The sequence below is a fragment of the Pinus tabuliformis genome, chromosome 6, assembly GCF_031772625.1.
Source record: "Pinus tabuliformis cultivar Carrire ecotype Pingquan chromosome 6, CPIR1, whole genome shotgun sequence".
Taxonomy (NCBI): Eukaryota; Viridiplantae; Streptophyta; class Pinopsida; order Pinales; family Pinaceae; genus Pinus; species Pinus tabuliformis.
In genome coordinates, this window is record NC_142292.1 from 2,065,107,287 (window position 1) to 2,065,132,848 (window position 25,562).

Genomic DNA, 25,562 nt, shown 5'->3' on the forward strand with positions numbered 1-25,562 from the left:
TCTGAATTGGTAATTAAACAAGTAGAAGGTGCATATCAAACTAAGGATACAAGGATGAGAGCATACAGAAACTTAGTGTTGGAGATGTTGGAAAAATTTCAATCCTATTCTTTTAGCATCAAAACTAGAGATCAAAACTCTATTGCAGATTCTCTTGCTGTTTCTGCCAGTCTCTTTATCATTCCTAAACACTCTTCTGAAAATTATGAAGTGGAGGTTCACCATAGACCAGTCATACCAGATAATATCACAAATTGGCAAGTTTTTGAGGATGATCAGCATGTAAGGAACTTCATTGAATTAAAAGAAGAGTTTGAACACAATCAGATAGATCAGCAGAATATGTTAATAGAGTCAAAGGAAAGTTCTGAAGTCTTACAATTACAAAACAACTTAATTCCTAAAGGCCTCATTCCCCTTGAGAAATTATTTGATCAAAATGATGTGTTCAAAGCACCAAGACTACAAGCTAATGAAGAAGAAGTAGAAAGCTAATTTAGGAGACTCGGTTGTGCCTAAGATAGTCAAGATTTCAAAATTCCTTTCAGCTGATATGAAGACTAAATATGTTGAGATGATGAAAAGATTCATTGATGTTTTTGCATGGAGTTATGCTGACTTGAAACAATATGACTCTTCAATCATACAACATACCATTCCTATTAAGCAGAATGAAAAGCCTTTTAAGCAGAAGTTAAGAAGAATTAATCCTCTTCTAATGCCACTGATTGAAAAAGAAGTGAAAAAGATCTTTGATGCTAAAATTATTGTTCCAATCAGATTCTCAAATTGGCTTGCTAATTTGGTACCAGTCAGAAAAAAGAATGGAGAGATTAGAATTTGTATAGACTTCAGAAACTTAAACAAAGCTTCATTGAAAGATAATTACCCCCTCCCCAAAATGGATTTCATTCTGCAGAACATTGTTGGTTCACAAAGGATGTCTATGCTTGATGGTTTCTCAGGGTACAATCAGATTCTTGTTCACCCAGATGATCAGGAGAAAACGGCCTTCACTACACCATGGGGAACATTCATGTATGCAAAAATGCCATTTGGCCTCATGAACGCGGGAGCCACTTTCCAGAGAGCAATGGATATTGCTTTTGCTGAAGAAAAGGACAAATCAGTGGTGGTTTATCTTGATGACATCACAGTTTTTTCAAAAAGGGAAGAAGACCACTTAAAGCACCTTGAAAGGATCCTACTGAAGTGTAGGAGGTTTGGTATTTCTCTAAACCCAACCAAAAGTATTTTCGCTTTAACTTCTGGCAAACTGCTTGGTCATATTATTTCTGAAGAAGGAATTAGGATTGATCCTAATAGAGTTAGTGCAATTCAAAAGTTAGATCTACCAAGGAGTAAGAAGGAGATTCAATCATTTCTTGGGAAAGTTAACTTTGTTAGAAGATTCATTCCTAATTTTGCTGAAGTTGTCAAGAACATAACAAAGATGTTAAAGAAAGGAGCAGATTTTAAATGGACAGTTGAAGCAAAGAAATCATTTGAAGAGATCAAGAAGGCACTTACTCAAGCACCAATACTTATTAGCTCAGATTTTACCAAGGAGTTCCTTATCTTCACATTCGCTTATGAAGACACAATTGCTGGAGTTTTACTGCAAAAAGGAAGTCAAGGTACTGAACAACCCATTTCTTTCTTTAGCAAGACATTAGCCAATGTTGAATTGAAATATAATATCTTAGAGAAACAAGCCTATGCATTGGTGAAAGCAATTAAGGATTTCAGAATCTATGTTTTGCACTCTCACATTGTTGCCTACGTCCCAAATGCTGTTATAAAAGATATTCTTACACAAGCTGATCCAGATGGAAAAAGGGGAAAGTGGATAGCAAAACTGTTGGAGTATGACATTGAGATCAAACCCACAAAGTTGGTAAAGGCTCAAGGCCTAGCCCAATTGTTGACTCAGTCAAATTTGGACTGTATTGATATTAATTTAAGCACAGAAATCTCAGAAATTTCTGAAAATGAAGAGGAATTGGTCCAAATAAATGAGAAATTCTTGATCTCAGAATGGTACAAGGATATAGCATTTGTTTTGCAGCATAATAGAGCTCCTGATAATCTTTCAAAATCCAAAGCTCGGTTTACCAAATTGAAATCTCTCAGATATTTTGTGTATGACCAAAATTTGTTTTGGAAAGATGCAGGAGGAATATTATTAAACTGCCTCATTGAAGAAGAAGCTAATAAAGTAATTGATGAGTTTCATAAAGGGGATTGTGGAGGACATCACTATTGGAAAGCCACTGCAAACAAGGTCTTGAGAGCTGGCTATTTTTGGCCAACTATGTTTAGAGATATCTATAAAAAGATAGCCACATGTCATGAATGTCAAGTGTTTGAAGGAAAGAGAAAGCTTATGCCACTGCCCTTGGTTCCTATTTATGTTGAAGCACCTTTCCAGCAGTGGGGATTAGACTTTATAGGGGAAATCCATCCTCCTTCATCAGGACAGCATCGCTGGATTCTCACAGCCACCGATTACTTTACAAAATGGATAGAAGCAATACCCACAAGGCAAGCAAATGATTCAGTGATTATTTCTTTCTTAGAAAATAATATACTATCAAGATTTGGTTGCCCAATTAAGATCATTACAGATAATGCTCAAGCTTTCAAGTCCAAAAGGATGATTAATTTTTGTCATCAGTATCACATCTCCCTTGGACATTCCACTGCTTATTATCCACAGGGAAATGGTTTGGCTGAGTCATAAAACAAGAGCCTTGTGAGAATCATTAAGAAGCTGCTGCAAGAAAATAAAAAAGCTTGGCATTTGAAACTGAGATATGCTTTGTGGGCTGACCGGATTTGCACAAAGAGGTCCATTGGAACATCACCATATGAGCTAGTATATGGGGCAGAGGCTATATTTCCAACATCCCTTGGAGTACCAGTAATGAAGTTGATTCAAGGACTAGAAGAGGAACCAAATGCTATACAACGAAGGATCAATCAGCTAATAGCTTTGCAAGAGAAAAGAAATGAGGTGTTTGACAGTCATCAACAAAACCAGAACAGGATCAAGAGAGCATTTGACAAAAAGATCAAAGAAGTTACATTCCAGATCCACGATAAAGTCTTGAAATGGGAAGCTAGAATTGAAGAGAAAGGGAAACATGGTAAATTTGAAAATTTGTGGAAAGGGCCATATCAAATTTCTGCTTTCCATGGGAATAACACCTACATTCTACAAGAGATTGATGGAACACTGTATGCTGGAGGACCTGTTAATGGCAGGTTCCTAAAGCATTACAATTGATTAAATCTCTGCCAAGTTTCTCACAACATTGTATATAACCGTTTTATTAGTCTTTCTTTGTTGCAAATAAATGACAAGCTGAATAGGAAGCTCAAGCCCGAGGTGAAGGCTCACAAAGCTAGAAAAGGATGCTTGTCAACTCCATCTATGTTTTCATAAATTGGAAAAAGCACTGGACATACGAGTTCTTAGTGTACTACAGGAGCACACTATCCCAAGTGGAGCCACTGTTATCACTTAGAACTAAAATTGATATATGTAACTTTTCATCCTAGCCTGATGACAAAGGTCAGTGCTAGTTTATTTTTGTTTTAATTTTCTTCCCTTAGAATCTGAAGTTTTGAAGAGTTTTTGAGTCAAGTTATTCTCAGCTCCCATTGGTTCCCCTCCATCTACCATTGTTTTATAGCCACCTGTTATCTTATGTCAGTCACCGTGCCTTTTTGTAATTTCGCAGCGCAATCCTGATTAGGCAGTTTCGCAGCGCATCATTCAAATTTAAAACTGACAGCGCTGCGAAATCATGGATTCGTACATTTCGCAGCGAATCTTTCCCGAAATGTCAAATCCGTTAGGTGAGTCATAGGCCATGTCTTCTCATGTCAGCTCATGTACCCCTCTTATCACATTTCACCACTCATTGCCACTATCACCACCACTAGATCTGTTGATACGCATGAATCATCATTTCCAAGAAAGACCACTGTGCATAAAACTTAATGATGGTCGTAAGTCTTGCATGAAATGACAAATCTGCAAGATTACAACTTGAAAGATTTTAAACGGCAAAATTTAAAATTCAACTACAAAGATAATCAAGCGAGGCTGATAATCAAGCGAGGCTGAATTCAAATAGAAGCTGAATCACAATTCCAACCGGAGCTGGTAGTCATTGTTTGCGAAGATTTGGAAGAATCAATGGAGAAAAAGGAGCACAGATCCGGCAAATGTCTAAGGACTGAGGCTGAAGGCTTAGATATAACGCTGAGAAATAAAGAGGTGGAGAAAGCATTTAAAAAGGCCGGGTGCTGGAATTTTTGCAAAAAGTTACAAGGAGGGCACGCACAGGTAACTAAAGAATTTGCACTTAACTTCACAAGCTTGAATTCAAAAGTAGCCATGATAGAATTGTAGGTTTCGCCAGAAGTGATATCTACCGTGACAGAGATCCCACGAGGACAAGAGCAATGGTTTAAAAATTTCAAGTTTGACATGAATCCTTGCAAGGAGTTTTTGAAGGATGAATTTGTAAATGAAGATTTAAGTAAGGCAGTGCCCAGGAGTTATGTTAAAGAATATTATGCTCATTTACTCACCTGCATACAGAAATATCTGACTTGTGAAGGAAGGTATAACAAGGTTTACTCTTACCATTTTAAACTCCTTTTGCATTTCACTGGGAAGGTCTCCATAGACTTACCTTATTATCTTTTCCGTAGTTTGAGTAAGATGTGTGATAAGGTACAGCTGAGGAAAGAGGATTGTGAAACCTTTTTGTTTCATCATGGTTTGATCAAACTACTGGTTTTAGATGGGCTCCAAAAGGTAGACAGAGATTGGAATTCATTCATTTTTATGGCTGGCTTCAAAAGCCAAACTGGCTTCACTCCTCTACCTGCTAGAGATTTTACAATAGCTGAGCTCCAAACAGAAGCAAGAGCTAAAAGAGTTCCAAATTCACAAGTAAGAAAACAAGTGAAGCCACTCATCATCCAAGATCAACCTCAGCAATCAACTAAGGAAAAAGCTCATGGTAAAAAGACTATACCTGAAACAAGCACATCTGAAGTAGTCTCAAGGATAAGAACAAGAAGCCAGATGAATAAGGAAAAAGGTAAAGCTGTAGCAGTCGAAGAAAGTCCAGTGTCCAAGGGAAGTTTAAATGCCTTATTACAGGCTATTGACTTTGAGCAGTCTCTACCAGTTCAAATTGAGTTGATACAGTCAGAACAAGAAAGCACCAAGAAAGCCAAGGCCTAAAAAATGCTTAAATTTGATGAGCCAGCTGAAGAGTTTGTTTTTAAACCTAGAAGACCTATGCCAAGGAGATTCCAGCAAGTACAGGAAGCACTGTAAAAAACAGAGGAAACAGGGGAAGGGACACAACGTTGGCAAAAGAAAAACACAGGCAAAACAGTCATCACATCTAAAGAAGATAATATAGCAGACCTGAAGAGCCAATTAGAATCAGCTAAGCATGAGATTGCCAAATTGAAGAAAGCTGCTAGAAGACATGCAGTCATACAAGCAAACTATTATAAAACTCTATGGAAAGGGAATGCAACTATAGAAGCCTAGGTGAATTCAGTGGTTGATGGCCATTCACAATTTCACACTTGGACAGTACCAGCAATCAAAGAAGCCAAGTACATCAGAAGGATCAATATGCAACTGAGAGCTGGAAATAAGGTTATGAAGAAACAAATTGAAGATCTGAAGGCACAGCGAAGCCAGCTTAAAGGACCTGCTAAATGAGTTTTCATTTCAAGTAAGATTCTATTTCAAAATTTTGATAAGTTTGCTTGATCTTATCTTTCTGAAGAAATATAAATCACTATTCGGCCTTTAGAAAGTCTAAAGAAGTTTTTGGCAATCAAGCACTCGGTTAATAAAGGTCTCAGGTTAAAAACAAGTTGTTTTAAATAACTCAGCAGTTTTGTAGCGCGCTACGAAACTGCTGAAAGTGATGATTTCAACATAAATCAAGCAGTTTTGAAGTTGAAGCGGGAAAATTTCGAAGGACAGTTGTATACAACGAGAACACCTGAAGTTACAACAGCCAATCAGACTAGCACAAGTGGAAATAAATAGTTTGAATCAAAAAGTGGCATTTTGTCATATCATAAGGAAATTGAAGCATGTATCAGACAACTTGAATACGTTTTCCTTTTTGTTTTCGAAACAGTGGATGACACATCATCAAATCAGGTTTCATAATAGCGGACAACACATCAAAACGTGGCCACCGTCATATTTTGAGGGACAACAATTAAAAAACCGACTTATGAAGATTCAAAGATCATACAACCGAGAAGCAAGGATAGTCTCCTAATTTTTCTGGACAGTGAAGAAGATACAACATCCAATGTTAACATGGAGCATTAAACACCCATCTCAGCCAAACTGAAAGAGAACCAGATGTCATAGAAAGGAATCATCTTAATTAAAGCCATCATGCATGTAATATGGAGTTAGAATCATAGTTGATTTAGATCTCTAAAAAACTCCAGTCAACACTTTGTTGTATTTATTAAGTAGTTAGAGTTTAAGAGTTGTCAGTAATAGAAGTAGTTTTCGAATTCCCCTCATGCTTGAGGAGGAATCTCGATCAGTTAGTATAAGAGCTCTATATATAGCTGAAACAGCAAGGTAATCGGGGTTGGAAAATTTTATGGAAAAGTTTGTATTTGGCCTATGTAAGACTCATTTTCAGTAATACATGTTTGACTTTACTTCTCAGGATTCATGAAGGATTTTTTATGTTCAGAATATGTGATGTTGTCCTTTTCTTAATTCTTACAGCGGTATGGATGTATAATCACTCAGAATTCACTGAATGTGCTCTGACTTCCTGTATACATTTATAAACTGTGTGGTCCCATATGAGTTTATGTTCTGAATGTTTAAATGCTGAATGCCCTGACTTCCATGTAGGGTTGAGTTCATTGTTATATTGAGGTGTTGTTGACTCCATAAGCCCAATGGATAGTTTTGTTTAATGTGTTTCCACCATTCATATTTTTCACAGTTGTTCTATAAGAGTTAGCCATCTTATCTTTAATCAAAATCATTAATCCATCAAGAGAGAGCCCTCTCAGGTTGAGGAGGCTAAGCCTCAGCCTAAAGTAGGTTGAAATAGTTACTTAGAGTCAACCTGACCAGCAGCCTATCAGGATCTGATTTTGAGATAACACTTGTGATGCCAAGAGGAGCCATCATCACTGCAGCCTGATAGATAGGAAGGTTATTTAGTAAAGCTTTTATTAGCACAGTCTTACCTGCTAGGTTGACCTAGTTGTATCCCCAGGAACAGATTTTTGACTTGATTTTTTCCAGCAAAGGCAACCAGTCTTTGCTGAGGGCTCTTTTCTGGAAGATAGGGAGTCCCAGGTATTTGAAGGATGACCAAGCAGAGGAAGCTGCAAAACCAAAACAGTTAGAAATGGCTTGGATCGTTCTGACCTTTATATTCTAGCAGTAGGTGTGACATTTGCCTTTATTGAGATTACTTCCTGAGTCCTCACAATAGACATCCAGCACTTCCTTGAATTTTTTAGCTGAAGGAAGGGAGGCAGCGCCCAGGAGAAGAGTATCATCCGCGAACAGAGCATGGTTTATACTTTTGACGCCTCTTGTGATGTTTATTCCCATTATTTCTTGGTCAGTCTGCTTTTTGTTCAAGAGGAAACTAAGGACGGAGGCTTGGATAACGAAGAGCAAGGGTGATAAGGGGCACCCTTTCCTTAGCCCTCTGGAGGCCTTGAAAAAGTCTGTGGCCCTTCCGTTCACCAAAGGGGCGATCCAAGGCTCACTGATACAAGCCTTGATCCAGGTGATGAATTTGGGAAAAAACCCAAATTTGTGCAAGACATCCAGCAGAAATATGTGCCTTACCCTATCAAAGGCACTTTCAAGGTCTAATTTGACCACCATGCCTTTCTCTTTCCAGGTCAGGCTTGAGTGGATCGCCTCTTGGACCAGGATAAAATTGTCCACGATCTGTCTTCCCTGTATGAAGCCTCCCTAGTTCTCTGGAATGATGGAAGGAAGAATAGATTTCAACCTATTGGCAATCACTTTTATTATCAGCTTGTAACCTATGTTACAAAGGGAGATAGGGCAGAATCTGGAGAAAGTGTTGGCTCCTTTTTCCTTAGGGATAAGGGCTAAGAAAGGCGAGTTGGTACCTCCTCCTATTTTCTGGAAAGCTTGAGATTTTCAAACCATTCTGCCTAAATCTTTTTCCACAATCTGCCAGCAAGTTTGCAAGAATCTGGCAGTGAAATCATCTGGGCTCGAAGCCTTGTCAGGCTCCATGGAAAATAGGGCGGCTTTAATTTCCTCATTAGTGACATCTGCTTCCAATAATTGGTTCTTTCTGGCCAAGATCAACATTGGTACCTCATTCGCTAAGGATGGCATCTGCCCTTGGTCCTCTTTTTCACTATACAGGCTTTTGAAATGATGGAAGGCGACATTTTTTATGCTTTGAATGTCTCTATGGGTATTGTTCTCGTCCTTAATTTCAGAGATGGAGTTAAAATTTTTTCGAGCCTGGGATTGCTTGTGAAAGAAAGCAGAGTTCCTATCTCCTACCTTGAGCCAAAGCCTGCGAGATTTGACCCTCCAATACTCTTCCTCGGCCAAGCTTGCTTTTAGAAGATTTTGCTGGAGCTCAGCTTCCTTATCCAGGACTTCTTTTGTGATCACTTCATTTTCCGCATTCAACTAATGGATCTCGAGGCATTTTTGAATCTTTTTCCTTTCCACTGCTGGATTGGGAAGGGATTTAGCCCAAGTTTTCAGAGCAGCCTTCACTCTCCTGAGCTTTTCTTCCAAACAAAGAAGGCAGAGTCGTTGACAGGCTGCTTCCATGTATTTTTTACTAGCTGCATGAAGGTTTGCTCCTTGACCCACAGGGGGCTGAATTTAAAAGGAATGGGGCCTTAATCCATATGGGCCACAAGGTCTAGCTTGATGGGTCTGTGATCAGACACGCTGCAAGGGAGAATGTACATTCTAGATTCTAAACCAAGAAGAAGAAAAGAACTTTGAACAAAAAATCTGTCTAACCTTGCAGCAATGTGACCCGGGCCGAGCCTTCTATTGGACCAGGTGTATTTGCCCGATGAGGGTTTGATGTCGATCATGTCCCAATCCTGAAGCAAGTCCTCCACCCATTCGCGTGCCGGGTCCCTTACTATGCTTCCTCTGCGTTTTTTGGCCAAGGATAAGGTGAGGTTTAGATCTCCGACAATGATGATATTTTCCAGAGTTTTAGAATCTGCCAATCCTCTAATGGATTCCCAACAGATCTTTTTCTCTCCAGCGCTGACTGGAGCATACACATTAATAAGGCAAAGGGTCTCATCTGAGCCCACATGCTTCAGCTTTGTGAACAACTAGTGAGAGTTGGCGATCTCTTGAACCTTCGTGAATTTGTTTGTGTTCCATAAAGTGCCCAGGCCTCCTGAGGCACCCCGGGCTGAGACTGCTTGCCCTTCACTTCTTTTCCATAGATTTTTGCCTATGTGGAGGAAGGCCTTATCCTCCATTTTAGTCTCCTGGATGAGGAGTATGTCAGGAGAATCGGATCTTATCAGACTTTTAATGGCTTCTTCTTTTATTTTGCTCCCCATACCCCTGCAGTTCCAGGAGACGATCTTCATCATTTGCTTTTGGAATGGGGAGCTCCTTTGGAGCTCTGGATCTGGTTTCTAGTCATCTTCGGAGTTTTAGCCAAGAGTTTCTCGAGGGTGGGCTGGCTTCCTTGCACTTTGTCTTTGTATGTCTCCTGCTCTCTCTTTTCTCGGGCGGATTTTCGGCCTCTCATTGATCGTCTGGGCGAAGCTTGTGCACCTGCTATTTCTCCTTCTTCTTCTGAATCCTCCGAACTTTGCCCATCCTCAGTCTCTTCTGAGGGTATCTCTTCCGTTATGACTGTATTTTTTTCGGCTTGCTTTGACTCCGGCGGGGGCTCATTGTGAGATGGTCCTTCATTTTGTATCTCTGCTCCTTGAGAGTTTTCTGTTGCTGAACTTAATTGAATAAATTTATTTCCTTGATCCTCCATGTGAGGGGTTTGAAGCCCTGAGCCGGTCTGTGGGGCTTTGGTATTGTTATTGCCGGATCTTGGAGCTTTGTTTTTGGCTCTTTTAACCTGAGTCCATCCTTCCTCCTTACCCTTCTCTGTATCACTGTTCTTCGGACAGCCTCTAGCAAAGTGGTCGTAGACGTGGCATTTCCTGCACTTAAATGGGAGCTGCTCATAGTCTAGTTTTTGGACATGCGACCAGCTACCCACTTTAATCTTTATCGCTTCCGGCAGACTGACCTCCATATCAACTTCAACACAGATTCTAGCGCAGTCGAATTGATATTTACTGTTGGCACGATCAATGAATTTACCTAGGGTATTTCCGATGTGCATGAGGGATTCCCAGTTCCAGCAATGCATTGGCAGGTTTGGCAAACGAACCCACACAGGGACGACTGAGGGGACGTCTGTTATAGACATTTTTGTGCCTAACAACATGAAGCATGAAATTTCAATAATCTGAGGGATCCAAAGTCCCTAAACATGTTGTTCCTACCCCTAGAGGAACAAGGTCAGCAAACCACAGCACTGAAAATCAGTTCTCCACCTGAAAACACTCAAAAACAAGCTGTTTTTGGATCATGTCAGCTGCTCCACTGAGCATCTGCGCTGAATGTCAACTGCTCCACGCTGTACCTGTGCTGAATGTCAAATCTAATGAAGGCTACCTGCGCTGGGCGAGATTGGCCAAGTGGCACAGTCATTCTGCAAGGTGTCAATTGCCCAGGAAGCTTCCAAACTGACACTTGGGTCAAGGAATTCGCCTTGTGATGAGTAAGAGGGTCTTGATCTCCAAGTGGAAGCAAGAATCTCCAAGTGGACTCAATAACTGAAGATTAACTAAAGTGGGAGAGGACACTAGTCAGCTTCATGCCAGTCTCAAGATGACTCATCCTTTCTCCAAATCTCCTATATATAGAGCTCTCTCATGAGGTCTAAGGAGGCTGGAATTTTGTGCAAGTAAGGAAGTGCTGTTGGTTTGAGTATAGAACTATTGGGTGTTTGCTTTGAAGGAGGTGAAGAGGAGATTTCTTTCTGCTGGGAGGTGTTGCTGGATTGGGCCTATTATGGTTGTAACATTCTCAGAACTTTACTTCTTCTATTAATAAAGTATTTGAGGTTCTTCTATATGCATGTGTCTCTATGGTGAATTGATGCTTGTATATTTGATTTATGCTAATCCCTGAATCGATTATGGATGTATGCTTCTTGTAGTTTCCTTTTCTTGTGCTTTTACAGGATCTTTGTGTAGCTGGGCCGGTGAAAGAGCAAGGAGCTAGGAGCAAGCAGCAAGGAGTGAAGATTGGATCAACCATTAGCGCAAGATAACGGTTAGTGGATCATCCTTCTCTTCTCTCTCTCATCTCATAAAGAAGTAATCTTGAATAGCTTTGCATTCAGTTGTTGCTGAGGTACTATCACCCTTAGAGTGGGATAGGGTCATTCCGTATTGGATACTTTTCCCAACAACAACGTCCACTGCTGGATCAAAATCAGGCGTCCATTTATTAAGATACAGCCCTTGAGGGCCCATGAAATAAGGGCCATCGCGGAATATCAGCTCCTTGTCTTCTTTTTCAGCAAATTCAAACAGGAAGAAACCCTTCCCGAGAAAATACGAGGTAACTCTGCTCTTAATGAGCGGCGCCCAGTTCCTTGTGACCCAGCTCTCTGTGGATTTGGGAGAGGGCCAGAGCCCAGTGAACTGTCCAACCAATGCACGCTCAGCAAGAGAGAGGGCGACCTGGATCGGCTTCTCGGGAGGAAGCGAGATCTCAGGGATGTCATCCAAGCGTTTTACAAATTTCGTTGCCTCAGACGTTTTCTTTTTAGGAAGGGATCTCAGCAGGTTAACAAAAGCCTCGACTTCAGAAGGGGCTGCAAGAGGCTCCATTGGATCAACTTTAGCTCGTTTCAGCCGAGCTCAACCTTGAGCAGCGGGCATAGCCCCCAGATCAGCTCAAATTGATCAAGGGGCAGGATCCGGATCACCATAGAGTGGAACAACGTCGCGCAGAGGGCCGAGGCGGCGGTTCAGCAGTCGCCAACCCTAGATCACAGTGCGGTTCAGCCAGCCGTATGCAACGGAAATTGTTATTCATCTCCTGCAATATGAAAGAGTAGATATGTTACTCTATTGGTTTTATTTGATTATTTCTTAATGGACAACTCAAAAAATATTATTTTTTCCACATGTCACGATATAGCCACTAAAATTCATGTTTTTCACATTTCTCCAAGCTAATATTACATCAGGTTCACAATGATAAAGACATGTCTACTTTAAATAATTTAGTTATAAATACATAAAAAAATGGATATTAATTTCACATAATCTAAACAAGAAACAAAAATGCATCACCAAGTCTATTTAATAGTCAAACAAATGCCTCTTAATCACCATCACAAAATCACTATTTTGTTCTCATTTTCCTATTTGAGAAGGGTTGTGACCTTGAATCCTTATTATCATAGATAATGTACCCAATTGGAAATACTTAGTTTTAAGTACTGTAAAATTGTTTCCACTACAAAAAAGAAACGTGTAAAACGTTTATGAATCTTACCAATTATATTATAAAATGCCAACAAGATGAGGATTGACTTGCTTGTTGTACATCCCAGGAAGTTGAACATTTGTAGGATTATTTGCAATGTTCATGAAAGTGGCATTCACCATTTGATTGTTTACTATATATTGAGCTATGCTTCACATTCTTCCTACCCCTGTATCAAGATCATTGATGAAGAGGACACACATCTTCTCTTTCTTGATAATATCAACTGCTTCATAGTATCTCTACCAGATTAATTTTGTAGGCTCTCCTGCATTTCCACTTTCAACTTCCCCAACACTCATCATGATTGGGCTGCAGGGGAAAAATAGAAAAAAAAAGGAGGGCATACAAACATAAATTGTGACAGAACTCTTTGCAAATAAAATATCAAAACTTAGTCGAAACCTAAATAGAATTCCATAAAATTTAACCCTTCTAGAGTTTATGCACCTATAACATGTCAACATTTTCAATATTCCTATTTTGTATTGAAATAATAAACCCAAGCATGAGTTTTTTAGACAATGTGATCCTAAGAGTTCAAAGGAAGTGGAAATTTACTCAATCCCCGTCTTAGAAAACACAATCTCACACTAGAATGAATTCCCTTGGCCTTTGCCTCCCCATATACCCAGAGTAAGAGGACCCTAAAATGAAGAAACATCGAATCAAAACCAAAGAAAATCATAATGCATAAAATTGAAACAACCCCAAATGATGCCTCAGTCAACAATCCTTAATAAATGTTGGGGTTTGAAACTAAAACAATCCTTAAAAATGCCCTAGGTTGAAATAACTTAATGAATTCAAGGGCCTTGAAACTAAAACAATACCTAAAGATGTGCCAATTTGCAATATCTTAATATTTGGCAAGCCCATAAAGTTTTTTGCAATGTGAACAGCTAAGTTATCCATGAAAATAGGAGCAATGTAGTTACCATCCTAAGTGTTGTCCATTTCCAACCTGCTAATGTTATCAAATTTAGCTTTACAAACTCAATTAGCTCCACCATTTTTTTCCCAAGAAATATATGATGGGACTAGGTAATGGATGGTGTTCGCACTAAGCTAAGCCAACTACATTCTCTATTCTCAACCCCAATTCTTCATGTCCATATTTGTGTAAAGGTCCATTAAATATAGACTATGCATTAACTCTACGGAATATGAACAATAGAACAAACCCATCTAAACCTATTCCTGAGACACACATCACGGTTGTGAAAATGGAAATAGAATGAAGTTGATAATATTACCTACATTGAACAGTGTTGGCATATTCATAGGAGCTCATAACAACATTATGGGTACCTGAGCTAATAAGAGCTTGAAACAAAGATTTTACCATTCCCTTTCAACAAGTAATATCCCGTTGTTCATTTGATATATCAAAGGCAAGTCCCTTCCAGCCGTCCTTCTTACTTTGCTTCATTTTTTCATTTGTCCCAACAATAATTCTTTTATGGTTGTTGGTTTTAGAACATTGGAATAATTGATTGGAGGGGTGGTCGAGTTCTTCACATTGCAACTTAAAAATAATGAGGAGTTACCTACAAGCTTTGGGCATGAAGCCTGTTTGCTTAAAAATGTCAGTTTGTCCACAACTAAAAACCAATATGTATAATTTTTCAGAGACTTAAACAACCAAACATTGAATTGGGTTTCTGCAGAATATGGATATTTTCATGTATATGTATATATGTAAATTTGTGCTCCAACCATAAATGTTGAATTGGGTTGTTCCAAAATTGGTAAATAGATAGTGGGTTCACAAAACATGTATAAGCATAAAATAAATAAAGAGATGATGCAATAGACAGGAAAACATGAAACATATTGATGGGGCAAGCAACAACTATAGAACTGACCATGGTGATCTCTCATTACAAAAAATAAGTCATTTTCATGGAATAGTTGGATTGAGCATCTGTCTGTGTTTAAAATAGTGAAAGTCTCATCTCTTGGAAACAAAACAGATGAAGTGGTTGCAGAGATATGAATCGTTGAACTTGAGAATTAGACTAGTTTTTTTCATCTTGTCAAAGATCAAATATTCCACTAGGAATTTCACAACGTCTAACATGATTAATGAAGGAGGTTTCAACACAATTTATCCAGGGCGCTACCGAAGGGATCATTTTTGTGGAATAGTTGGATTGAGCATCTACCTGTGTTTAAAATAGTGAAAGTCCCGTCTCTTGGAAACGAAATGAATGAAGTTGTTGTAGAGGTATAAATCGTTGAACTCAAGAACCAGACTAGAGTTTTTCATGCTTTCAGAGATCAAAGATTCCACTAGGAATTTTGAAACGTCTAACGTGATCAACGAAGGAGGTTTCAACACAGTTTACTCAGGGCACTGTTTAATAGATTCACGTGCCACATGGTAAAATTGATTCAATGTAGGATGACTAAAATCAAAATTTTTGATTAGTCAGATTCGCCCAGCCCAACCCCACAGAGGAATACCTTTGGTGTAATTAAATTTTTTTCCTTTTTTCCCAATAAATTCCTCATCACAGTGGAAATCCTTTCATGTCATCCATATCCTTAATCTTTTATTTTTTTTATTTTGAGCAGTCATCTCTTCATTCAAATGACCTTTGACAACCTTGTCAGACACAATGGAATTTTCATAGACACACACACACACACATATCGATAAAATTGATTATGTTTGTAATATGCCACCATTCATCAACATAGTAATGTATGCAAGACATAAGTGCACATGAAAATATAGTCAAGGTTTAAGAGAACTCCCTTCTAGCCATTTTCCTGGCTACACATATCTCTGTCCATTATTCTCATGGACTCAACCAACCCATTAGGTTGTTACATTACTTAATCATGCCTAAGCAACCATTAGCTTGTTCCAAGTAAATATGTCGTTTAGATGACTCCCTGATTGAGGCCAAGCATGCATTATACAACCTTTTCACATTGCTATTGTTTCATTTTTACTTGCTATTATATTCATGTCCATTGCCCAATAGCGTTCCATTTTTTCCTGGAGACTTACTTGAAATGTTTTCCTTCATGTCCATTAAGCACTGCCCTTTTCAAGATTATGTGGCCTTCCTACCACTCCCACCTCCTCATTCCAAGATCCCTAAGCATGCAATTCAAGATTTAAAGATTGAAAACTAATGCAAGAGGAAAAATAAAGGCAATTATTGCAAAAGGACATGAAATTCACAACAAAATAGTTCAAAAAAAAAATTGCATGTAAAACAACATTGTAACCAAGACCAACAACCAGCATGGCCATGCACAAGTCCAAATTCAAAATGATATCAATCCATGAAGTCAAGCAATCAAGGCCACAACACATAAGTCTTAAATAAAGCAATACCCGAAAATCAACTCAATTTCCATGGGTCCAACATTCATGGCACTCTAGGCCATCATACAATGCACACAGGTATATGTGTACACATGCATCTTCATGTACCAACATCAGTTCAACACTTCTTCACAAGGCTCACAACAACATTGAAGTCTTACATTCCCTAAAAGTTCACATGGGACCTTTTCAACACACACACATAGATATATATGTCAATGAGTTTGAGGGAATCCCCCCTCCTCCTTTTTTGTGTCATGCATTGTTAATTCGTGTTCCTGTGGCCCACATCGGAAATTTCCTGTCTTTTTCTTCACATGGGGACAATCATTTTTCAGGTTCTCTTCTCCACGACACCAACAAGAGATTATCCTCTTCTCCTTTTTAGCCTCACGAGGCCTCTTCGTGCTATTACCATCCTTCCTTTTGGAGGATTCAACTTGGCATTTCATTTCCCACAACTACTTTTGCAACTCACCATTCCACTCAGCTAGTTCTTGTTGTTTCCTAGTGGGTTTTCTAAGTTATGCCCTGCAAATATTTAGGTCAGCCTCTATGCCTTTGAGCTCAACCTCCAAATGCATGAAGGTTATTTTCCTTTGGAAGGATGTCCGTCTTTCTTGTCATTGACAAACTTGGTCCATATCCTACTGCACCATGCCACGATACATGTTTTTTTTCACTTCCACTAAGTCTTGCTATGTGTTGCCACATATACTCATATGTTAGGTATTAATATACACATATAGACAAATATACCAGGTACCTTGCCTTACTGTACCAAACACGTTTCCCTACAACTGTACACACGTCTCACCTTACGTATTAGTCCCTGCATTTGAGAATAATCAGAAATAAAATTGTGTGCATATCTAAAATTATATTCGAGAACCATATAACCACAATTTGAATTTCAATATAATTTTGAAATCATTTTTCAAGAATAAGACGACTTTAAGCGAAAAATGTATATTGTGAACTACTGTAATTCATGTAGATGCATCCTAAAGGATAATTTGAGATTAATGTGTCATTTTATGTGAAATTAAAGTTTCAGATAACTTTTAAATTGTACTTGTGTGCTTATCATAACAAAGCGCACCGATGCGTTTAAAAAAAGAACAACACCAGGACATTCAAATAACTCGCGCAGGTTTCCAACGTTTTGAAAAAATTATGTTATCATATCAATGTTCTACAAAAATGCACAAATGCATTTAAAAAAAAAGCACCACTACATACCTATTTCCATATTTAAAAAAGTAAAAACGAATTCAACCAACTCGGTGATCTTATAACAATTAGAGCACCAATGCTTTTAAATAGAAACCACATCGTTGCATTAAAAAAAAAATCACACCGTTTTGAGATTTAAAAAAAAATGTACCATGTCGGTGCGTTGAAAAAATTTGGTGCCTCGACGATATCGGTGTACTTGTTTTATAACCGACCAATGCACTTGACTATCGAACATACTAATGTGCGGAGAAATTGAAAACAAAAAACACGATTTTTTTTTTTAAATTAAAAAATGAGCAACAATTGATTTTTCGAAATTTAATTTCATAAAGTCTTTTAAATAGTAAAAAGTTATTCACCATTTCATTATTTTACCCAAAATTTCAAGGGAGTGATTTGCAAGAGAGACATACGAGGAGCACTCTGTAGCAATAGAATTCTTTGGAGCCGCAAAACTATTCAAAAGATCATAAGCTAAAAGGTATGGTGGTTTACTAAAAAACCTGCTTAGTAGAGATTTAAAATTTTATTATTTATTTTCTAATAAAAAAATTTACAATTTCCGTTAGGGTTTAATTAAAAGAGAGATCATTTGCAAGAGAGACATACTAGAAGCACTGTGGAGCTATAAACTATTTTAGACTGACCAAAAGATCAGAAGTTGAAAGGTATCGTGATTCACTCAAAACCTTCGATAACAAAAATCTTAAATTTTACTGTTAAAATATTTAACAATTTTTGTTAGATTTATTTACAATTTAGAATATATATATATATATATATATATATATATATATATATCCGTATAATAAAAAAATTACTATAGATTTTATTGTAATTTTTTTACGACATTTGTTCCTATTTAATTAATTAAAATTTAGAAAAAAAAATCAATAATTTTCTTAAACCCTTGTTTCTTCTTGCAAAATTTCACCTTAGGGTTTAACTTTCTCTGCCACTTCACAATTAGGGTTTTTCAATTTAGGCATTTTAGATTTTATGGGTTTGTGTACTTACTATGTATAGGACGTTTCACATGTAAAGTAGGAGAATCACTTATTGAATTAGATCCAAACTCTGTTAGCCCTTTCGGTTTTTTTTTTGGGCTAAGCAATTATATGTTTTGTGGTACACCCTATGTAATATAATGCATCAATGCTCCTTGTGTAATACAACACGCCGATATATTATGATACTTTTGATTCTGTCCAATTTATTGATCATTTCTCCCAGTGTAATATAATGCACCAACTCACCTCTGCCAAATAACACCGATGTGTTTATCCTTACCAATCGCATCATCATAATTTAAATTACTTAAAAAAAAAATCCATGATAGTGCTGAATAATTAAACGCCTGGTGCCTTTTAATGTTATAAACGTGCCAATGCGTTTAATGTTATAAACACACTAGTGTGTTGATGCAAATAAATGTACTGGTTACCATAAAAAATCTTGGCTGAATATTATTTGATTTATTTGTAAAATGTATTTAGTGGCTTTTGTATTGACTGGTCCAGGTTGTATATTGATAAAAAATGTCTTAGAAGGTCTCAAGTAACAAAAATATTGATCGACACAATAATAGCACATAAAATTTTTAGAGAAGACAAGTTCTTAGTAAATTCTTTACAAAATTAATATGTTTGAACTATATGTAAGTTTAACTAATATGTATTGGTTGGTGTGTGTCATGGAGAGCCACAAAATAAACAAGGTCGATAAAATTATTTCTAATCTAAGTGTAAAAGAGCTTAAAGCCTAAAATAAATAAATAAATAAATAAATAATATATATATATATATATATATTGCAAAATGATGAATCAAATGTATGAAAAAATATTATTAAATATTTTTTTAATAATATACTTAAAAATATTAGATAACATGTTTCAAACAATCTATTAATTCATATATGTTTAGTGTTCTACATGGAGCAACAACGATAAAAAAGATTAATGTCATTTTAAGAAAAGAAAAATTATAGAATATGTAAATGATGATGAATTGGTCCTTAGCTCATTTGAAGTGGTGTTGGAGGTTAATGAAATGTGGATTTTTTTAACATAGCCATGAGGGATCTAGTGGAGATGTACTTTCCACTTACAATACAAAAATCAATCCAATGATTCTAGGAACCAAATTATATCTAAACTACAGGACGCATTTACAGAGCAATGGTCAATGAGACACTGTCAGACTTGCAATAACAAGAACATACAAAAAAGAATCATTCCAAAGGTAATATTCCTAATTATATAAAATGATTTTCTAGAACTATATGTACATGTTACTACAAACCATTCATTTATTAATATCACTTTTTCTATATTTATTTTTCATATATCATTATAAAAATAATTTATTACCTTTTTTTTTTTTTTTTTTTTTTTTTTTTTTTTTTTTTTTTTTTTTCAGGAAGATTATGAAAAGCTCAAATGATCAACACGCTGATATGCGAAACATGCTAATAGTAATTTCCAAAAAAGTGTATAAGTAAATGGTCAAAGAAATGGCCATAATTGCATCATAGGAGGAGCCATCTTAACAACAACATGCTTCAAAGTATGTAATCATCATTAACTTTGTACATATAAAAATAATAATTTAGCATTAAATATTAATTTCAAGTATTTTTAGTGACGGGGAAGAAGCCCTAAGAAGAAGAGAAGTTTGACTTGGACAAGCAACAAAAGAAGGACGAAGTACTAAGGAGTAAAGTGCAAGAAGGAAGAGGTCCATGTGCTGGAAGATAGTACAAAAAGAGGAAGGATTTGAATCATGCTTGGAGGATAACTTAGTCAAAGTTCTACGGGTTGGCAATTGTTCAAATAAGAAGCTTCAATAAGAGAAAACTTACAAAGGTTTTTCCTCTCAAGAGTGGAGAGGTTTGTCCCTGGCAGAGAGCTAAAATTTGGGTTCTTGTTATTTTGTTTTGGTAGCAGTTTGATGAAGTACACACATATGCACTAATAAGAAGAAGAAGAATAATAATTAACAAGAAAAGTAAAAAGACTCCACAAATTGTTATCAAGTAACAAAGGATCACACTACACTACTTTTCCCTAGATTCTTCAACTCTACCTGCAACAAGGAGCTTTATGCCATGGTGCAAGATGTGAAGAAGTGGAAGCACTATCTGATGGGAAAGGAGACAACAATCCACAAAGAGAATCAGCCGTTACAGTACTTGCGGGCCCAGAGTAAGCTACAACAAACCAAACATTACAAGTGGATGGGGTTTTTACAGTAGTTTCATTTGCTGATCAATTATAAGAAGGGAAACACAAACAAGTTGGATGACATGATTTCAAGGCCACCCATATCAAATATTACAACTTTTTGGACTCTTATGCACATGGAGACATTCACCCATGATGCATACAAAGAGGCATATTCAGAGGATGAGGACTTCAAGGAGGTGTATCAACAGTTGTAGAGTCAGAGTCATGTGCATGATGGTGACAACACCATTGACTACCATCTCCAGGATGGGTTACTCAACAAACTGGATAAGCTATGTGTTCCTAAAGGTGAGCGACTATAGCTAATTAAAGAGGCTCACACCTCCAAGGTTGCAAGGCACTTTGGTGTAGGGAATAATGTGGCTAATTTGCAAAGGTATGTGTATTAGCCCAAGATGCAAGAGAAGGTAGCTATGTTCATAAGAGGATGCTTGCTTTGTTGTACCAACAAGCCTAGCAATATGAAATAGGGTCTATATCATCCCTTACATGTACCTACTCGTCCTTGGGAAATAATTTCCATGGAATTTGTGGGAGGTTTACTGACAACCAGAAAGGGACATGACTACATGTTCGTGGTAGTTGACATGTTCAACAAGATGTGTGTTCTAATGCCTTATAAAAAGACCATCAGCGACCAGGAAGCAACAAACTTGTCTTTGGACATGTCTGGGTGCACTTTGGGATACCAAGAAGCATCAATTCATACAGGGATGCAAGATTTCTCTGTGCATTCTGGACTACATTGCAGAAAAAGATGGACACAAAGTTGAAGAGATCTACAACGTTCCATCCACATACAGATAACAGAAGTAGACAACACGACTTTGATGTAGCTTCTAAGGGGATACAACCAAAAGCATCTGAAGACCTGGGATGAAAATATGGTATATATACAACATTCTTATAACAAAGCAGTCCACACTTCTACAAGAAAGTCCCCATTTGAAAATTGTTTTAGATATTTTCCACCTTCACCTTTGGATATTTCATATGGGAAACAAGGAGGAATGAGGGAAGATCTTACAGGAGATTCTTTGAGGGCTGAAAAAAATTATAGAGAAGATTAGGGAGATCCATCTACATGTACAAGAAACACTGCAAAAGTCGCAGGAGAAGTATAAGGCCAAGTATGATCAACACATAACAAAGAAGTCATTCAAGGTTGGAGACAGAGTATGGTTATAGTTGAACAAGGAGAGGCTGCAGGGGCTTAGTAAGAAAATCAAGGCTCTGAGGTATGGTCCCTTTTAGATATTGGAAAAGGTGGGTGATAATGCCTATTGACTTAGTTTACCACCATATATGCACATTTACTTAGTTGTGAATTTAGAGAATTTGAAACTCTATAAGCCTTCCATGCTAGATAAGGAAGAGGAACATGTCCTACCTTCTATGGAGGATTTGGCACTAGAAGCTCAGGCATAGTTGACAAAAGATACAGTTTTGCAAAAGAGGTCCAAAACTACAAGACAGGAGCAACATGACCTTTGGAAGTTTGGGTTGAAGGGACAACTTTTGGGCAAAACTAAGTGGTACACCAAAGAGAAGGTGGAGGAATAATTTCCTCTCCTCATTCAGTAGAAGCTTTTGGGGAACCAAAGCCCCCCAAAATGGGGAGGTGTGATCCAGATTGGATCATTATATTGTTTTTCATCCATATCGATGCATTTGGAGTGGAAAAAGTGGAGGAATCAGCTCACGAGACCGTTTTTACTGGCGAGACCCAGTTTGGCAAAATAGGGGCTAAAACCTCTTAGGAGCATTTTGAGGCATTAAATGATGTTTTTTGGGGGTAAAACATTATTTTTTTAGTGTGGAACCATTTCATGTTGTCCTACACACAAAGATATTTCCAACAATGCAAGAAGCGCGTCAATCAGAGTCTGTATACAACAATGATGTCACTTAGAAGTTGACCTTCCCATTTTCACACCTATAGTTCGTGAAGATGTTGCATCAATTCCTATTATTCATGGAAAATGGGCGAGCCACATGTTTTTGATGTCAAAGACTCTAAAAGAGTCTATATTGTAACTCTAGTTAAGAGTTGATGTAGTCAAACTTAACCACTAGTAGGCTATCAGGTTGTGTTATAACTAAGCCACTAGGAGGAAGAGGCATTCCATTCTTTCGAGAGAATTTTGTTCCATAGCTAAGAAAAGATATCTAGAAGAGATAGGAGTTAGAGCACACATAGAGGATTTGGGAACTGTGGTAGCCGATGGGCCACAAGCATTACTTCTTTGTACCTGCAGCCTTATTTTCTAGACAGAGAAAGAGAGTGAAGCAACCTCACCTTCCAATTGGGTTTTCTCCTGAAAGGGTTTCCCAAAACATATTTTGTGTCTTATGTGTGTGTGTGAACTTATTTTGTCATTCTCTACTTTTCTGCATAATTTCCATTCGTATGCATACACCAATTACAATTAAATCTACAGATCTTTTTTTTTTTTTTTTTTTTAACACAGTTGGGTATTTTTTTTATATTGCAAAAAAGAAAAGGGGTGAGCTTCTTGTAAATTCGGAAGAAGAATGATTCAAATGTAATGCACAAAATGGGAGCACAATCCCTGCATCTACACTTTCAACCTTGATTCTATAAAATTAAAAAACTATAGTGGCATATTGCCTTACATACTGTCTTAGAAACAAATTATATTTGCACCGCATTAATAGAAAAGACAATATCACTAGAACTGATTTATTGATTCCTCTTGCTGGGGGAAGTGCTTCTTGTTGTACCTGGAGGATGTTTCCCCTTGCTGGCTTTGATTGAGGGTCTTGATGTACTCGACTATTTCTTCCAAGTGTTTGCATTTGTCTTTTAGATCTTCTATTTCAGCTCTCTGTAAATCTATGTCTCTTTGCTTGTACACATTGGTTGTCTTCATCTTTGCCCTGAGGTCCTTTAAAGCTTGGTTAAACCTTCCAATCATAAATCTATTGGCCCTGTAAGTTGGGCATCTGTCGTTCTTTTCTGCTTTCTCTAGTGGATTGCAGGCCATTCTGTTGCTTTGATTTGCTGTAGAGGTTGTGTCTTTTTTGGTCCCAGTGGTGGCCCTCTTACTTTGATATGTTCTGCTTGTTCCTCTGTTGTTTACGGTGGAGTTCTGATTATTGGCCTCTTGAAGACAAATCTCCAAATCTCTGAGAGAAACTATGTAGCTCTGACCCTGCTTTATGTTCCAAAATCAATCCATGGAGTGGTCTTGATCTGTGGTGTTGGCCAGGAGATGATGGATTGGCGAAATGTAAAACGTAGATGGAGAGTTTGGCTCCAGAAAATCTGAGGCTTGAGGACGTTGAGGAGGAGAGACTGCTTTCAGTATGAGAGTACTTCTTAGACAAAGAAACTGAGGCATGAGGACGCTGGGGATATGAGACAACATGTGTATTAAATAAGGGAAGGCAACGCTGATATGGGGAGATACTATTACAGAATTCTGGGAGTTTGAATTATAGGCGTAAAGGGAACCAGAGGAGAAGACCTCTGAGGGAGAGCACTGTGGAGAGGCTTCAGGCTAACTGCGGGCGAGGGGATCACTTATGAGAAGGCTTGAGTGTGGATAGGCTCATTTTTGTAGGTGGTGGAGATTATTGAGCTCTGCTACCGATTTATTGAACTCAGGGCGGAGGGATAACCTGCTGCTGTAGGTAAAAGTCATGATGTGAATTGACCTTGTGCTTGTACAACTGCCCGTTGTAACAAACCTTGATCTTGTGTGACAATTTTGATCCTGCTGCTTGTAATTGATATGACCATTACCGTCTTTGCTCAGTAGTAAAGGATGCATGTGTTCCTGATCATACGTGCTTTGTAGATTTTTTGGGATTGAGTAGATTTTGTGCTCTGAGCCATGTAGATTGCATTTGAGATCAATTGTTATCAAATCTTCGTTGTGTTCTACAGACAATCTGACTCTTGGAGTGAAGTTTTGATCATCCTTTTTTTCCTTTTGTTATGCTTCTTTCCATTTTTTCCTTTCTCAGTCCTCATCATAATTATGGAATTCATGGTATGTTTTCAACATAGACTTCATTGTTTTCTTTTACAGTCCCAACTAGTCTTTCAAGTGCTTTGTTTGCATAGTTATCTGCTTCCTTGTTTTGATTTCTCAACACATGCTTGAGTGTTATGTTTCCAGATTTTTTTATGTTTGATCTGACCCTTTGACAAATTTTGATGGCGATACTGTTGAAATCCTTTTCATTTTCCATTGCTACTATGATGGTTATCGAGTCTCCTATAATTATAGGATCCTTGATCGCAAGTTTTTTTAACAGCCTTGTGCTTAATAGAAGGTTGTATGCTTTTGCCCTGTTGTTTGTCATTTATCTAAGACTCCATTCATATGTTATTATTTTTTTCCCATTTGGGTCTATTATTACTCTACCTGCCCTTGCTTTTCCTAGGTTATTTTTTGAAGCCCCATCGAAAAAGAGAGTGAATCTTTTTTGTTTTTCATCCATTCTTCAAATTCTTTGTTATCCAATCTTGATTTCCAGCTCTTGGCTGTGGAAGCTTTTTTATTTTTTGCTGTAGCTTCTATTTTTTTTCCTAATATTCCTTTGCTATACTGATGCAGGAGCATTCAACCCAAGAGAAAATCATTGTATTTTAGTAGACATAGGGGGTCATGTATTTTAAGGAAGTTGGATTCCTAAGTGATGAATTAATGTAACATTTAGGCTTTTGAGTGAGTAGGATAAGAATTAATTAGATAATGTGAGGATGTTTGTAAATGCTCTCGAATAAAAGAGAACATGAGTGGTTAATAATGACAAGAGAGTTAGAAGTCAATTATAACTCTTAAAGGTAGTTTCATGATTCGAGGAGCTAGAGAGAGTTCTTAGGAATTAAATGAAGTTAGAAGTGGACATAGAGGATTTAGGAGTCAGTTCAGTAGATTTAGGATTGGAACCAAAATTAGTTCAAAAAATCCTTTCTGGTATAAATGTAAGCCTATGGGTAGAGTGAAAGGGAGGAAGCCACTAATACTGAAGATTAGACTTGTGAGAGACAAAGAGTCTCGAATGTAATCATTTGTTTATACTTATATATG

The 25,562-nt window shown here is 37.6% G+C and overlaps 1 pseudogene; it reads right to left on the bottom strand.

The window, feature by feature from the left end:
* The window catches only part of LOC149267507 (ribulose bisphosphate carboxylase/oxygenase activase 2, chloroplastic-like), an 84,338-nt pseudogene that overhangs the window by 47,509 nt on the left and 11,267 nt on the right, over positions 1-25,562 (bottom strand).